Source organism: Setaria italica, chromosome II (assembly GCF_000263155.2).
Source record: "Setaria italica strain Yugu1 chromosome II, Setaria_italica_v2.0, whole genome shotgun sequence".
Classification (NCBI taxonomy): domain Eukaryota; kingdom Viridiplantae; phylum Streptophyta; class Magnoliopsida; order Poales; family Poaceae; genus Setaria; species Setaria italica.
In genome coordinates, this window is record NC_028451.1 from 10,186,790 (window position 1) to 10,203,523 (window position 16,734).

At 45.2% G+C, this 16,734-nt stretch overlaps 1 pseudogene; it reads right to left on the reverse strand.

Annotated features, from left to right (window-relative positions):
- Positions 1-3,938: 3,938 nt before the first annotated feature.
- LOC101759797 lies at positions 3,939-8,279 on the reverse strand (annotated as a pseudogene).
- Positions 8,280-16,734: the final 8,455 nt, after the last annotated feature.

The following is a 16,734-nucleotide window of genomic DNA, read 5'->3' on the forward strand; positions in this document are numbered from 1 at the left end:
GTAAGGTAAAAGAAACGAATGTGTACTTGTATTCTAAGCGTGTTCAGGCACACTACAGCTCTAGTCACAACCCTTAATGTTTATGATTTCATATGGTTGATTCAGATGCACCAGCTTCATATATGTGCAGTTTTACCATTTTGATGAATTTAATATAAATTGTCAGGGCACAATATAAATATATGAAAAAACAATGGTCTGTTAGATCAATAGTGAAAGCAATGAAGATTGTGTGGAATATTAGATTGGATTGATTGAGAGACAGGGATTACAATATATACAGGGGTGAGGAAATCTTAGGATTTATGGAAACAGAGCTGATAAGATCTCCTCATATCTCTAACCATCCTAATCAGGGGGGAGGCTGGTCGGGCTACTAGCCTCACAGCCCAGGCCCATATACACTCATACACAGCTTGCTAACAAATAGCATGCCCTTATGACAACAATTTGCCTTTTATAATCTAACTATTTATGAATGCCATATCGGAATTTCAGTCTCAGAGCATACTATATTGATTGTCAAACTGAAGTTATTTTTGAACATGCACAGCCCAGATATCAAAATACAAATAAATATGTGTGAACTATTTAAATATGTCATGTGGAAATTGTATTACTTAGTCTGTCATTGAAAGGCTGTCCTTTGTCCATTCGCAGCCAAAAGTCACCTGGATGTTTTTTTAATTTTTGGAAAAGAGTTCAAAGTTCAGTAAAGATCACTGAGGTGGACAATAGAGTTAGGGCCTGCAAAACTGTTGGTTGTGGTTGTTAAGACCATCCAGATGAATTTGGCAGAATCCAAGGTATATATTTGGCGCATGCAAAACCTAACTATACTTATAAGAAATAATATTATTTTACTAATCCAGGAGGAGTGCTTGGTCGACTTGACCTCTAGAAAATTATGAGAGCCCTCGCGGAACAACCACTAATGCAAAACTAGTTTGGTTTGTAAAAACCAGTTTAGAAAGAAGTAATCAGCAAAACTTACCACTGAGGTTATTAGTGCTAAGGTTGACATAAGACAGATGTTTCAAATCAGCAATCCAAGCTGGTATCTTGCCAGAAAGGCTGCAATTGTGGAGCGATAGTATCCTCAGGTTCTTGAAATTTCCAATTTCAGGTGGTATCCATCCTGAGAAGATAGAATTCAAAATTACCAAGGCCTCCAAGTTTGCGAGCTTCCCAATCCAAGATTTTGATGTCCGAGAAAAGTCTCCATACTCAAGAGTCAAAAGTACCAAATTCTTGAGGTTACCAATCCATGACAAGAATGATTCATTCAACAAGACTAACAATTCTTCCAAAGAGTCAAGAGTGCTCAATGATGACGAAAGTTCCTTGGAAATAATTCGTGCATCAAGGTGCAGTGCGTGTAAGAACCTTAGGTTTCCAAAGGAGCTTGGTTTAGCAATGGATAAGTTGGTGCCATCAAGAGCCAACGTCTCCAAACTACTTCCTTTTGGTAAACTGTGCACTGGCACCATGAGGTTTGCATTGCCTGATAACTCAAGTGTTGTGAGGTGCTTGAGTTCAAGTATCTTTTGAGGGAACTGCCCATTAAGATCCAATTCAAGGAGCATGAGTACACTTAGGTTAAGAAAATCCGCAAAATATTGAGGGAATGCACCGGATATGGTGTTGCGTCGTAGGTTGATCACCTCAAGGGAACAAAGGCTCGAGAAAGATGGATGAATAGAACCATATAGTCCACAATTTTCCAGGCTGAGAACTCGGATACAAGGAATATATTTGCCTAGTGCAGTGCACCACTCTTTTCCACTACTAGAAATGTTCACCCCATTGAGATACAACTCCCTCATCTTGCTGAAGTTCCTCACCAGGGTCTTGAAGCTAGGTTCCCAGAGCAGCAAACGATTTGTTGAAATGCCATTGTTATCATATACATACTGATTGGAAAGATCTAAGGAGACGAGGTTGGTGAGTTTGCCGATGCTGATGGGGATTTGGCCAGAGAAGCCTGAGCTTGAGAGGTTCAGGCTTTTTTTTTTTTTTGAAGGATCAGGAGGGGTTCAGGAACCCCTACTGGTTATATTAAATAAATAAAAGGTTCAGCTGAGCCTTAAATTACAAATACAAAGAAGAGAGTAAAAAATTACGAAGAGTGAAACCAAACTTCCATGAAGTTGTGATAGCGCCTGCGTGCTCTGAGGAGGAGCAATTTGAATTCTCCTAAGAATTTATCCTTGCATATCTGTGGTGTAGGGTCGATGTTATTAAACATCCAGTCGTTTCTAGTCGTCCAAATGCTCTCAAACCCTACAGCTGGGAGTTGTGAGGGTTCAGGTTAGTGAGTGAAGAAAGCCTCACAAACCCTACAGCTGGGAGTTGTGACCCACCAAAGTCATTCATGCTAAGGTCAAGGAGTTGAACGGAGGTGAGGTTGAAGAGAGCCTGGTCGATGCCATGACTGTAGAGGCCAAGTCTGGTGAGGTTTAGGGAAGTCACATGGCCAGTTGCAGTATCACAGCCGACGCCCTCCCAGTGGCAGCAGTCAGTGTTGTCTTCCCATGATGGGAGGGTGGTAGATTAGTGGCATAATCGGAGGAGAAAGATTGCTTTAGCTGGAGGAGTGCGGAGGCCTGGTCTGGGAGGCACTCGAATGGGGCATTGAGGTTACCATGGACACCATTGGTACCAGATGTAGTGTAGAATTGTCCTGATAATAGCAGCAACAGTATGTACCAGCTAATGGAAGCCATCGATGGTCTTTGGAAAGATGGTTCAACTAGAGGAGCTGCAATGGCCGTGCTGTTATAGTAGTAGAGTTGTAGACGTGAGTCAGCATGCAATCTTTTGTTACACAAAACAGGGAAGTTTCTTTTAATATTAGTGCACAACATTATCACACTTTTGTATATGATATTATAATAATTCGTGGACGTCTGTCTTACGCCCTAGTCAAGCTTGTTGAGCTGGTCAATGTGTCTTTTTGACTCTGTAAACATGCTCCTATCATCAATTGTACTCTATCAATGTTTTTTGTCAAAAGTATGGCTTGAAGAAATTTATGACTTCGCGTTTCATGATCAGCATACTTTTGAGAAAGTTGCAGCTCAACTTTTTTGGTGAGCAAGAGGAACATCTGCGAATTGCAAAAAAGTCTAAACTGGAGCAGGGGTCATTACCAATAAATTTATCTTGGATTTCCAATTAGTGAGATCATGCTATTGGAGTGCACATGTTTGATCCTTCAGTGAAGTGGAGGAAAAGACTACCTTCCTTTTTTTTTTGTGTGTGTGTGGGGGGGGGGGGGGGGGTCGCATTCTTACATTTACAAATACTTGCATAATTGCTTAAGTAGCTTACCCAAATATATCATGGGCCTTACTGCATTAGGGGGGCAGGCTCACCACTAGATTGACACAATTAGGGCAAACATTTTCTGGAAGGGAACCAGTGATAACTTTAAATATCACATGGTCAAAATCTTTGTAGGCCAAAACACTGGGACTTTGGGGTCTGGGGATCCTAGATGCCATAGTTATGGATATATCTCCTTTGACCCGATGGATCTGGAGGCTCCTTTGACCAGATGAGATGTGCTGCGGTCTCTCGATGAAGAAATTTTTAAATAACAAGAACACATTTCCATTACTCATGGCAAAAATGTAACTCAATTCTGGAGCGGAGTGCACAAGATAGTTTTTGTTTAAGTGTCATGCGAGGATTTTGGTGAATTATGGGTTAGAGTACACTGTTTTGGGAGGATGTATGGTTGAGCAGCATACCTCTAAAGTTGCAAATTCCCAATGAAGCTGAAAGTGTTCCTTTCGCTAGCACTGAAAGATAAACTTCAAGCAGGAGTGCAGTTGAAAAAGAAAGAATTAAAAGGGCTCCTTTATTTGCATAAACCAGAGACACCAAATCACATATTCTTCCAATTCTTATAGCAAATTATGTGTTGTGGACGTGTCTGAAGCTAGGAAGCCTTGGGATGGAATAGAGGAATGACTTTTGTTGCACTGGTTTCCTACCCAGGGGAAGAAAATTTGATTTTCGGGTTTTCACTTTTGCTCCAACTATATGGGTGACCTGGATGGTGATGAATAAAATGGCAATTGAGAAGATCCACATGTTTTTCCTGCAGAAATGGAGAGTATCACTGCACGATCCGGACTAGGACAACAACGACAAAGTGCTACACAAGCTCAAGTATTGTTTTTGTGATCTGGTCAGCTGGGAGGCAAGAACAAAAGATATCTCGTGAGGATCATATGGTCTCTGTATCTAGTCTTTTGAAAGCTGGAAATCCCAGTCAGGACCCCAGTGCGTACTAAGTTGTGCATCTTCTCCAGACTACTTCCTTTGGCTTTCAGTTGCAATCTGGTGCAGCCTTCTCCAGACTACGTCAAGCCACCTAAATTTGGCTATATCACTAACCTTACAGAATCCACCTGTTCTGCTCCTTCTAGACATGTAGGTGAGTATCAGCTGAAGCACTGAGGCCCGTCCAGCACGTTTCCCTGCTATGCCTTCAGGTTAACAGTTGCATCTAGGTGCTTATCACACTGAAAACATGTTATGCAAAGCTGTACTGTATGAGCAGGTGGTTCTGCTCCTGGCCGCACAGCCGGCACAGCGGTTGATGCTCCTATACATCCCCGGCCTCCTAGCCAAGGCTCAGCCATCAGTATCTTTTGGTGCCTCGCAATTAATCCACACCAACTGAATCACCTTCAGTTCTGCATAGGCTTCCCAGTTCCCACAACATGGCTGATGCAGATAGGCCTTTAACGAATTGGAGCTCATAAGCTGATGGCTGGCCTGGCTTGTTCTTTCTGCTGCTGCTTCCATATTGATACCGATTTCGCCAAATTGGGTTGTGCGGTTGCATGATCTTTGCTGTGGAGTAGCAAAGGGGAGGTCTTTCGATTATCGAGGTGATCTCAGTTCTTCATCGCCTCCTGCGCACCTGAAATATTATACACAGACCTGACAAGAGGCAACTTACACTGTCCTGTCCTTGCAGTTAGAATCTATTCGAGTTGGAATCTAAGCATTCAAACACATCGTCGCGCGCTGAACATTTGCCTCGTGGCCACTGTTATTAGTTGCATTTTTTTCCCCTCTGGCTACAACAAAACTTGGCATGTACGGCTGCTAGTATGTACTACTATGCCTTGCACAGAATGATATACATAAATATATCCTCCTCTGATGCTGCGTGCCTACTGCAGGATCCACATGAAGATGGTGGACCAGACGGTGAGCGCCAAGGCGGCGACGAGGTACGTCCACGTACAGCAGAATAACCGAGCACTCCTCTTGCCCAACATCATACAACTGAGACACTGTTCCTGCGACAGGTTGTAAACATTTGTGAGAAAACTGGCTCCGTGTAAGACGTGGGAGCTGGCAATAATGTAATTCATCCTAATTCCAAGGACGGACAGAGATGCCTACATGAGAAACTTACCGATGCTCATTGCAGGAGGGACGGCGAAGTGCATCATGAGGGTGTACTGGTAGAGCGGGTCAGGCGGCAGGAACCCCATGTCGCGCGCCTCCCTGACCACGGCCACGCCGACGAGCGGCAGGATCACGTAGCGCACGCAGATGATCGCCGCCACCACTGCCGGGGGAGGGGGAACCTTCGTCTGGCGCACGCCTGCTCATGGCCCGGTACACATCTTGTCAGCAAAATAATCGTATATGTTCATCAGAGGATAGAGGTAGACTATGTGATCAATTAGCATCAGGGTTTACCTTTTGTCAGGTTTCCTCCTAGGATGAGCATCAGGCAAGGGATCGTGCCATCTCTGCATCTCACAGGAATCATCTCGATGAGAACACAATACCAAGCAAGAAAAGGAGCTATGTCATGATTGCTAGTGGAACGTACCCTAGTAGCTTGAGGGAGTCCTGCACAGCTCGTAGGGGAGCGTTGCTGCCCACAAATATGGACCGGAGCTGAGCCACGGCACTGTTCCGATTACCAAGCCAATGACCTGACAAACATCATATCCAGCATCACAAAGGGTAACGAAACTAAGAATTTTTATATGCACAAATATGTTCTCCAACTTTGCTAGGCACTCATTTTGCATCAGATTGATGGTTGGACATGGATTGTAAAACTTACCGCGCCGGTGGTAGGAGGCGAGGTTAACTCCTGGGTCATTTGGTGAGTGCCTTCTTTCACCTTCTCCCACAAGCTCTTGCTCCCTGCACCCTGGTGATGGTTGCTAGAATTCGACAGCAGCGGAACTGACTGCCCGCATCGCGCCGTATTTGCCACATACGAATAGCAAGTTAATCCAGGTTCAGAAATATAATGTAGTATAATGTACGACTTGCGACTTGTGAGTAAAACCGGCATGCCGATTTAATTCAGGGAGTGAAAGAACAGATTGTGTCCCTACAATTTGGTGTTCTCCTTTCGCTACAACGGATTGGGATGATGGCGAGATGGCGCCATCGTCATCGTTGCCGCTTTGCTCTTTCTCCTCTTCAGGTATGGCAGGTTCCTTATTAGGGTCAACCACGCAGACCACAGGAGCGATGCTGCTGCTATCAGCCAGTCTCATCCTGCTGTACGTATGCTTCGCCGCCGGACCTCTTCATGACGCTGTGCGTGTACGTCCAGATGTACACTCCTCCGAGCTGCCATGGAGGGAACACGTCATGCATATAAAGCAAATTAAACCTTTTTTTCCAAGTAAATAAAGCAGGTTTTATATGAAAATGATGAGTGTAGTTACAGCCATGGAGAAGGAGGCATAGGAGATCACACACGGGATCTTCTTGGCCAGGCCAAACGGGTTGCCATCCTGCTCGCACACGGCCGGGATCACCACCAGCAGCAGGTTGCCGAAGTTTGCTTCATAATACAGACAAGAACAATAAACACGGTTAGTGCTATAAATTTCCATTTCCAGTTAACCAAACAATTTAGCTAAAGTATATATACCGGCAGAGCAGGAGGCCGACGAGCCCCCGGAGCTGTGGCGGTGGCCTGAGGAGGAGCACGGCCACTCACCCGAGCGCGCGCCGTCGGCCAGGAAGGCGACCCCGAAGTTCACGGGCATGAACCACCAGGCGACGACGTCTTTGAGCGTGACGGTGCTGGCGAGGCTGGCGAGCATGAGCGCCGGCGAAGACGGCGTAGACGACGCGGTTGATGTCGGCACGCGCGGAGGGCGGCGTCGACGACACCGCCAGCAGCGACAGGAACCCACCGGCCATCATCGTGATTGCTGGATGGATGGATGCTCACACACGTACAGAGTTTGGAGACCCAGCTAATGGTAGCTAGCATCGATCGGTTGGTTTCATGAAATGTATGGATGTATATATATCTCCAGTATGGTTGGAATTAGAGGTATTTTAGGGTTAATTTTAATTCGAAACAAAACATAAATCATGATATAAAAGATAGCATAAACAGGAGCACAATCTATTATATTCGCAGTGAACATAATCAAACATAAGAACTGGACCAGAAAGTTCACAAGGAAGTAACATGAGGTGGGGCTAGTTCCGGAGGAACCGAATGCGCTGTTACCTAACATCGTTAGTTGAGCCTGTTCGATGTAGTCGATCAGAGGTCGATGTCGTGCAGGTGATCGCAGTGCAGTTGCGCCTCCAGGAAGTCGATGTGCGCAACGAGCAGTCACGCAAATACGCTCCCCAAAAACTTGATCGCCCTTCTACTCCTCAGGTGCAGAATCTCTCGCAATGGCACAGCTCCGGAGGCCTGCTCTTGCGGCGAAGTCCGTGCACATAGATCGCCGAAACGGGAATAGCAAAAATGCAACGCAGCAGTGGAGACTAGTTGTGTGTATCGCGCACAGAAGACTGAGAAGAAGCGCCTCTCTTATAGGCACCAGTAACCTTTTGAGTGTCCAGATTCATTGAAACTATTCAGCTTTTATCAAATGGTCAGTTATGGCACAGCACGGCTCAGCTCGGCGAGGCAAGCAAAAGCACGTGGGGCATCCTGCTATCTCTTCCTCATAGCATGGCTCCACCTATAAGCTCAACTTCCAACAGTAATCAGTAGGACCTACTCTAGTTAATCAAGTCCGGCATGCGAAGCGCAGTTAATCAAGTCAAGTCCGGCATGCGAAGCGCGTGACGAGCGAGGCCTCAACGTAGGCGTGTTTTTTTTAGTTCCTGGTTTCCCAACGATCTACTCACAAATAGACCTGAGCAAAATGCGAACCAAATAAACACCAAATCAGAACCATCCAACCATTCCATCCATCCTGCTTAGATTCCCCATGCTAAACTTATACCACAAGGAATTCCATCATTCTCATGCTTCATCACCGGAATTATATAGGACAACGCACAAGACTGCAGAGCTAAGCATAATACACTACAAAACCAACCCAGGCTTCAACGAAGATATTGGAAATTTCTAGTAAACCGATTCAAAATTAGACTCTGCATGCAACTTGATCTAACTACCCTATTAAAATAAAATAAATAGGTTGTTGGTTATCATCAAGGACACTTGCCTTTAATGATTTGCTGCTAAAGAACCTCATACGCTTGCTCCCGAGAGGTTCACCAACTGGTCAGCTTCAACTCAAGACAAGGGTACATACAAGGAAACATACGCAAAATAAAGAGGTATTTGGCAGCACTACACTTTAAATTTTTTTAGCTTCACTCCACTAAAATATTGGAGTTGTCCACGTGTTTGGCAAGAAGTACGGAGCTCCAGAAACAGGAGGTCTTGTTGTGAAAAGTCTATTATACCCTTGAAAATGGGACCCGTGTGTCAGTCTCCTTTTATTTCTCTCCTCCTCTCTCCTTACCAACATCAACCAACTTCACAGCTCCACGCCACTACTGCATCGCGGACTGGTGCGGGCCATCCAACGGCATGCGGCAGCAGCAGCTGCCGGCGGGGTTCCGCGCAGCATGCGGCGGCGGCGTGTCCCGACTAGCAGCAGCGGCGCAGCCTGGTGCGGCAGGCGGTGGCGGCGCGACTCGTGGCCCAGTAGCTTGCAGCCCCAGCACAGCCATGGCGTGAGAGGGGTGTGGCCCCGCAGGCCACGGCGGCGTGGCTAGGAGCCCCGACTCACCCATAGCGCAAGGGGGGACCGTATTCCACGGCGGCATAGCCGGGAGCCTCGGCGCGCCCATGGCGCGAGGAGGGTGGGGCCCCACAGGCCAAGGCGCTGCAGCGGGGGGCACGGTGGCATGTGGAGACGGCGGCACCTAACCAGGCTTTGGGCGGCAAGGCCTGGTAGGAGGCGGTAGCGCAATCGCGGCGATCGAGGCAGGTGGAGGTGGCCGGCCATGGCAGCTAGGGGCGGCGGGGCTAGATCAGTCGGCAGGAGGCGGCAGCCAAGGCGACGCGGCTGCATGGGCGGAGGCGGCACTGCCCGGCAACAATGGGGAAAATCGACGGAGAAGAAGGGGAGGGGGGCGACGGAGAGTGTTTTTGTTTTGTTTGGCGAACCGGTATCTGTGTAATCAATGACATGGTGGGTATTACCCCACGACTCCATGAGGAGGTTTGAAATCTGTGTTTTTGGAGCACCCCTTGAGGTGCTCCACAAAAAACATGGATCTGGCCTCCAACTCCACATTTTTCCTAGAGCTGGACGTGTTTAGCAGGGAATTTCGTGGAGTTGGTGGAGTGGAACTGTTTTTTCTGGAGTGGAGTGCTTCCAAACAGCCCTAATAACAGTACACCATATTATAACACAGTTTGTAAAAGACCTAATAACGGTACTACTCGTTTCTACGACCGAGTGAGCATAAAAGTCACATAAAAGGTTATAGGAGTTGACAAGGATTTCTAAAGAAAAGGTTAAACAGATCATGCTTTTAGATGAATTGTGGTGAAAGAATTATTTAAACCAGATTTCCAAATAACGAGAATAAGCACTCTGAAGAATTAAAGTGCCATAGAAAAGATTTAACATGCTCGAAAAGAATAGGGAAACATGCTAATTGTTTTGCTAAAGGAAAAGCTCATGTTCTGCACTGGCATGGTAGATTAGGACTAGCATGAACGTGGTCACCAGAAGGGTGTATGATCCTGTGCAAGGTTCTGCTGTATAAGCGAGGTTTATGGTCCATGATGAGCACAAAACAGGAAGGAAGTGGCGAGAGGAGAGGCTACCTCACCAACGTGCAGCGATCGATGGCGAGGTGATGGTACACAGCGAACAGCGACGAGGAAGAAGTACGACTCAAAGATGAGGGCCGTCGAGCCGAAGCGGTTTACTGGGACTCGTTGGGACGGCCGCGGATCAAGAGCGCGGGGACAGCATCGTGGTGCCCCTGCGATGCGAAAGACGGAGAGCTATCATCAGAGTCGTCGCCTCGACGATGAGCAGAGAACATGGCGAAGCTCCTTACCGATCGACGCTGAGGAATAGGGCTGATAGAACGAAACAATAGCAGCACTGCGGACGATGAGGGACCATAGGGGTGTCGAGTGCTTCTCTGTTCTTATAAACAGCAAGAGAGGAGAGTGAAGCGGAACGATCAAGGGAGATCAAAAGCTATTGGCCGGCTACGGTTCATGATCATGAGTGCACGGAATTGATTAGGAGGAGTGGGATCCGTTTTGCTAATTAGTGGACATGAATGCTGGTGAGAGATGGACTAGCGTGCAGCACTAGCAGGCGCTCATGGCAGGCTGAGGAATTCGAATCGAAGAAGAGTAATCGCTACGTTCATTTGTCGTTGGGCTGACTGGAGATGGGCTGGCTCGGCCTTGCTTGCAACTCACGACGGTGGAATCAGATAGATTATAATTGAAGGCTTAGTTGTTGACGTGAAGGCCTAATTGCTAGCTTCTTTTGACTGGTATACACGTGTAGGATAAAACAAAGAAAAGCTAGCTTAGATCGGCTTGGAAAAAGGAAGAAGAAAGATAGAGAGCAAAATGAGAGAGAAAGGAATATTGGATTGAACCAAAATTGAAAGGAAAGTATGCACGAGAGATTCAATAGGAATTGATTTATAGGATTTAAAAGTTGGATTTGGAACGAACAAAAACTTAATCGTATTTAAAACAGTTTTAAATACATTTTTCATTCAAAATATTATGCAGTCCGCATGAATGCAACATCCCATCAACTTGATCTTAAATTATAGAAAATTTTATTTTTCTCTATTTAAATTTACAGCAAAACAATTAAATGTTGGAAAATTTTAGAAAAATATTGAAATCAATTATTTTATTTAGCATTATCTATTCACAACCCAAAACTAAAATTCTGGGTGTGCCAGATGGTGTCGGTCAAATTAAGCGGGATGGAGGCAGACATGGAGCCGTCAAAACCTTGGCAAAGGTTAAACACGCGTCAATATTGAGGAGGTCGCGTGCGTGGCGGCCAAGGAGAGATGGACGGTTTGGGTAGTTTGGGCCCCAAAACCACCTTGCAGATAGGTTTTCCAGTTTGGGCCTTAAAATCAGGATATCCCAAAACCGAGGGCGAGTCCGGTGTGGCTGGAGGTTCAAGATGGAGGGCACATGGTGTCATCACGGAGCTTGCGTCGAGGCGAAGCAAATTCATGCAGGCAGCGTGTTCGCCCGATGTTTCTACCAAAATGTAGACAAAACGCTCCTACGTGGGCATGTATTTAGTTATAGACTTAGGGGCATTTTGGTCATCCAAACAAGTGCCGGTATGGAGGGGGCTGAAATTTTCAGCCATCTCTTCCACTCGTTTCATTCTATTTTCCACCTAAAAAGATAGGGTTTTCTTAAATGAGAGGAGAATAGACTTAGAGAGTGATTACTCGAGGATTAGTGCTCCTAATCTAAAGTGAAGTTGATAGGTGGTTCCTAGCCACGAATCTTGTTAAGATTTTAGTGATCTAATCATTAATGGTGGATTCAAGCCTAGTCTCCCTCGTCTTTCTTTGTGATCTAATCATTAATGGTGGATTCAAGCCTAGTCTCCCTCATCTTTCTTTGTCAGTGGTTTCGGAGGTGGTTGGGGGATTTTATGTTCTTCGCGTTTGGCTCAAAATTCCGTGAAATTTGTTGGGAATTTTGTTATAGGATCCTTATGAGCAATTTTGGTATGATCCCCTTTAATCCCTTATGAGCAATTTTGGTATGATACCCTTTAATCCCTCACGAATTTGACGTGAATTTAAAGTTTTCCCCAAATAGAATTTTTCGGACGTTCGGTTTTCTGCAAAATTCACAATGATATCTCGAGGCTTTCAAGATCATTTTCCTAGATTTATTAGCCCTTGAGGAGGTGCTTCTATGTCTCAAGTTTCATCTCGATTCGTTAATTTTTGATGGAGTAATTTTATTTTGAAGTTTGGACGGAGTTCTTGGTCATTCTTCCTCTATTCTTCCCAAGTCGAACAGCAGCTCCAGTCGAGTGGAAGGCGGAGCAGCATCGCGCCTGACTACTGCTGGCTGGTCCAGCGCGAGACTCGGGTGGCAGCCTGCGCGCGATGCAACGGTGGCGGAGCAGACCGCAGTGGCACCAAGCCAGCGCTAGCCGGAGCTCTTATATCTCTTCCGAAAGATAGATAAAAAACTTATCTTTAAATCCCCATATTAAGTCCATATACAACATTTTTTTAACATCTATCAAACATTTGATATTTATCAACAATTTTTTTTAAAAAGTCAGCTTCAATTGTTACCAACATTTTTTTATGTTGGTCAACATTTTTTTATATTAACAACAATTTTTCTTTAACTTTTTTACACTCGCCAACATTATTGCTCAACAATTTTTTACACGCACCAACTTTTTTTTTTGCACTCATCAACATTTTTTGGCTCAACATTTTTCTGACATTCACTAACTTTTTTAACTAAAAAATGTTGAGATAGTCCACCTAAAAAGTTTATTTTTAAAATTAGATGCAATCTCAATGGTCCACTGGAAGGTGGGTAAGAAAAATCTTGTGAAAGATAGGATTTCCAAGCGATGGCCGGGGTTTCCTATCCAACTTGCAGAAGTTCAATAAGCTCTGTAACTATAGCCCATCAAACCCAGTTAGCAAATGTGCCTTTCTTACCTCCTTAATCCCCCTTTCCTTTCCGTTAAGCTATTGATAAAGACGTTTTCCGCACGCGTTGAATTTTATAAGCTTCCAGGCTTCTCCTGTTTTTCCTATTTTTTCCAAATGAATATAATCAACATTTTAAAATACCAAATTCAACATTTGTTCGAACATCATTCAACAATCTGAATGGATTGGTTCAACAATTTCAACATTGTCGTCAGCGCCGTCATCCAGGATGCTGGGATAGAGCAAGCTAATATAAATGTAATCAACACTTTAAAACTACTAGATTCCATATTTTTTCCAACTTAGTTCAACAACTATAATAAACCAGTTCAACATTTTAGGCCGAAATGTTGAAGCAGTATATCATGATTGGTGGATATGTATTTCAAAATGTTGAATTAGTACTTTTCGAATGTTGATTTTTTTTAAAAAAATATAAAATAAATAGAATATGGACATATTAGATCTCATTTTGTTGCATTAATTCTAAAGAACACCACAGTTCAAATGGTTTTGAAAAAGAATGAATGGTTTGTGAGATAAATACTTTTGAATCTTGAGATTCAAACTAATGTCACTCCGTTCTCCCTCAAACATAACCCAACAACATCCAACAGCAGGCTGCCACGTGTAATCAATTTGCACCGACGCCCTGTGCAGCTACATGCTTGCTGCGCTTGTCCACCCACCCCCGCATAAATCTCAGCCGTTCACGAGTTGAAAACCGATCTCAACAACCGGAAGTTGTATAACAAAATAACTTCCGGATGTTACACGGGGTTTGTTTGGTTCGAGGGTCGAGGACATTTGAAATGGGTTGAACAGAGGTGTTTTATTAGAGGGGGTTGGAATGTGTTGGACCCAATTAAGGGAATATTCTCCTCAGGGGTGGGTTGGATGCATCAGCCAAAAACAAGCGAACGCATCCAATCCACGTGCACGGCGTCTCCTACCATTTCCTCCAACAAGAGGAGCAGGCGGGGAGAAGCGAGGGGCAGGCAGCGGTGGCTGGCGGCGGTGTCACACCCGGTTTAAAAGGTAAAATCGAATGCATAAATCACATGTGCGCTAGGATCAAATTACACACACATAAGTGAATATCAAAGTTAATGTCATAGCGCAAGAGAGTATAACATTATTACATGACCGGTAGTCTTTAAATCGAATAACACAAAAGTTTATTAAATTTCGCACCGAATCTTCAATAAGCTCGGCGACTCCACAGGTAGCTGACCGAAGAAACGTACGCCTAGTATTCTTCCCAATCTTGCAGTACCTCCACGGTATTGACTTGTTCTAAGCAACGGGTTTAGTAAGGGTGAGTACACTTATGGTTGGTACTCAACAAGCATAGGGAATGTGTAGTGTAAGGCCAATCAAGGATAGGCTAAGGTTTTAATAGCATGTAAGCATTTTATTTAGTTGGTCAAATTTTATTAGCATTTACTACATGGAAGTATATATCACCCACATTAACATGAACATAAAAGAGATAACCGCAACATAATAACAACGATTTAATTCTTGTCTTTCGATAAATTAAACATGTGAGGGTCCAGACCACTCTTGACCGTGAGCATGGCTGATCGATCAGTTTTTCATCTCTGCAGAGGTTGCACATATTTACCCACAAGTCGTGTAAAAGTTCAAAAAACTTTGGACCCAACCATGCGGTGCTAGCTAGGCACCATACCACACTTCCGAGGTGTGATTGCATAGGGACGCTACGAGGCCTTTACAAAGTTTCCCCAGTCAGGATAGCTCGCTAAGGTTTCATGATCAGCGCAATGCATAAACCTCCCTAGTGGGCATAAGTTATTAGCAAAGCTCCCTTCCCAAGAGGACCAGGTTATACACCAACTACTGTCTCCCCCTCTTGCCCCTTTCAGGTAAAGCTATCACTAACCAAAGTCCCTAATTAATTAGCCAAGACCAGAGCCATATAGTTCTTGTGGTTGTACTGTTTTCCTGGATGGTCGCTCCATGTTTCAATTAAGCATGAATGGTCTTGTCTTAACAAAATGTATAACATAAATAAATCAGGATTAATAATTGAGTTCATTAATACCACCAAGTCCCAGTTAAGCAACTAAACATGTACTACCCAACATCATATAAGCCCGGGTTGATCAAGGTGTAGGGAATAAGACTAGGAAATCCTTTCCTTAATTAGGTCCCATCATATTTAAGACTTAAAGTGCATGGCATAATTGTTATGGAACATGAAAGTAAAAGTTTTTAGGATAAAGCTGTGGTCAAGGGCACGACTTGCCTTTTTGCACTTCCTCCTGCTGCTCATAGTCCTCGAAGGCTTGAGCTTCAAATCCCTCGAGCGGCGGTCCTTCTAACGCAATCACACGAGCACATTTAAGCAAACCAAAGAAATAAAATAAGAAACAGTACACCAAACAGTATAAATAGATAAAAACAAGCACAAAAAGTTAATCTACGCGTTAAGATGAACTCGTAGACGCAAAAAGCACCTAAAACGGGTCTAGGATGCTAAAGATATGCACTAAACAAGATGCAGGGGCTTGCTGGCGAAGTTTTAAAACTTTCAGGGGTAAACTTGAAGAAATCGAGGGCTAAAATATAATTACACGTCTAAACGGAAGGTTTAACGTGCAAAAGAACCAAGCTGGATGGTGGGTACTATTATGCAAAAACTTGGGGGTTAAAGTGAAAGAAAATAGGACCTAAATCTAAAGGTCTTTGAACTAAGCTGGACTACAGCGAAAAAATAATAAATGTAGGGGCTTTTTAGCAAAAGCAACTCGATGCACTTGGTTGACCGGTACGCTGACCCAGTTAGATTAGATCCGGATCGTTGGATCCGGATCTGACGGCTAGAAACTTCTACGACTCCCGGCGGCGGTGGAACCGGCGGCGACTCGCTAGAGCAACTCAAAAATGAGTCTCCGGGCGCGGCTTTGGATTGGGGTTTGACCAGGAGCTAGAGGAGCTTGCAACGAACTCGATTTGGATGCCGACGGGTGGGTTTTTGCAGCGGTGGCGGCGGTGCGAAGCCCGGTGGGGGACAGCGGCTCCAGTGAGCGCGAGCGTGCGGAAAAAGACCACGGGGCGCACAGGGACTACTTTGGCGGCTTCATCACCTCCTGACGGCGCTCCGGGCGGTGTCCTCATCGACGGGCGAGCAGCAGCAGAGGAGCTTGATGGTGGCGGGCGCTCGGGTGCGGCGGCGATAAGAGAGGTGGCGGCGCAGAGCTTGAGCGTGGCTAGGGTTAGGGGTGGAGGAGCTGGAGAGCAGCGGCGGGGGTACTTATAGGCCCGTGGGGATAAGGCCCAAGCGCGCGAGCTCGTGAGGAAAGTGGAGCGGCGATTGAGGAGGCGCTGGAGTCCGGCGCAGATATGGCGGGTGGTGGTTGCGGCGCGTGCTAGAGGTTAGGGATGACGGGTGGGGCCCGCGAGGCAACGAGAGAGAGCGGAGGCACAGGAGCGAGCGCGCGCCGACGTGTGAGCGCAGGCCGCTGCTGGGCCGTGGCTCTGCGCCGCTGCTGGGCTATGGCAGAAGCTGGGCCGGGAAGGAGAAAAGAGTGCGGGCTGAAGAAGAAAAGGGAGAAAGAAAAAGATTTGGAGAAGGAAAACAAAAGTAAATTCAAAACTGAACTCAAATACAAATTTGAATTCAAACAATCAAAAATAATGCACCAGTATGAATGCAACATTGAAATGCTATGATTCATTGATTTATTTTGAAAAAGAATTTAATTAACTGAGAAATTTAAA